The 1,523-nt window shown below is 28.2% G+C and overlaps 1 non-coding gene across 1 annotated transcript; it reads right to left on the reverse strand.

Moving 5' to 3' along the window:
* Positions 1-1,036: 1,036 nt before the first annotated feature.
* On the reverse strand, positions 1,037-1,147 carry LOC140990782 (small nucleolar RNA R71). Its single transcript, XR_012177708.1, has one exon. It is a non-coding gene; the product is annotated as a small nucleolar RNA R71 (small nucleolar RNA).
* Positions 1,148-1,523: the final 376 nt, after the last annotated feature.

Genomic DNA, 1,523 nt, shown 5'->3' on the forward strand with positions numbered 1-1,523 from the left:
CGCAACTAACTTATTAAATCATATATTTCATTTAGGCAATAGCGTGGCTCTGCCGGTCGTTCTAAATGAAATATAATGATTTAATTTAACATTTATTTTATGCAGTTATATATTTATATAGTTATATATATAATCATAGGTACCATATATAAAATATCGGTGAATTCGGTATTTTCTATAGTGGGAACTATATTATATTAGGTGTGTGTTTAAATATTTAATTTTCTTGGAACCATTATTTATGGTAGTTTCCTTTGTTTTACTTTTAGCTAAACAATATTGCATAAACCAAGAATAAATCCCCGAGCCTTGACAAAATTTATAATTTGTAAACTTCGTTCTTGCATTTGGTAATCTATAAATTAATAAATTTAAACTTAAAATAACTTCTCTGTGCATCGATATCGTACTTACGAAATATATTACTTGCAGACAACCTACACTTGGGTGAATTATAATTTAAGTAGTAGCAAGTTTTTGGCGCCGTTGCCGGGGAGGTATAAATTAAGTTTATATTTGTTAATTATGTTTTATTTATAAGTATTGTGTTGTTTTTTTGTATGAGTATTTGGAGTCGAAAAAAAAGTTCTGAAAATAATTTAAACATGGATGATAATTCAAATAATCAAGATAATGATAACAATAACAACAATAATAATAATAATAATCAAGAACATGATCAATTAAGAACACTTAGGCACCATATGAACCCTATTAGAACTAGTGCCCCATCTTGTTTAGTTTTTCCTCCTGATGCATCTAATTTCAACTTTAAACCTCAAATTATTCAACTTTTACCAAATTTTCATGGCTTAGATTCTGAAAATCCATATTTACATCTAAGAGAATTTGAGGAAGTTTGTAACACTTATAATGATCAAAATTGTAGCATGGATATAGTTCGATTAAAGCTTTTCCCTTTTTCTTTAAAAGATAAAGCTAAAACATGGCTACAAAATTTGAGATCAAGTTCAATAAGATCATGGGAAGAAATGCAACAACAATTTCTCAAAAAGTTTTTTCCTTCCCATAGAACAAACTCTTTTAAAAGACAAATTACTACTTTTTCTCAAAAACAAGGAGAAACATTTTATCAATGTTGGGATAGATATAAAGAATTACTTAATACATGCCCACATCATGGTTTTGAAACATGGAGAATAGTTTCTCACTTTTATGAAGGTCTAATACCTAAAGATAGGCAAATGATAGAATTCATGTGTAATGGAACTTTTGAAGATAAAAACCCAAATGAAGCTATGGAGTATTTGGATTCATTAGCAGAAAATGCTCAAAATTGGGATAATATAGGCACAATAGAACCACCAACAACTAAAATCAATAATTCAACAAATGGGGGTGGTATCTATAATCTTAAAGATGATATAGATATTCAAGCTAAACTTGCATCTTTAGCAAGAAAAATTGAGTCATTAGAAATGAAAAAGAGTGGTCAATTAAAAAGTATTCAAGAAATTGTTTGTCATATATGTGATACACATGATCATGCTACAAAAGATTGT

Source organism: Primulina huaijiensis, chromosome 12, assembly GCF_012295235.1.
Source record: "Primulina huaijiensis isolate GDHJ02 chromosome 12, ASM1229523v2, whole genome shotgun sequence".
Lineage (NCBI taxonomy): Eukaryota > Viridiplantae > Streptophyta > Magnoliopsida > Lamiales > Gesneriaceae > Primulina > Primulina huaijiensis.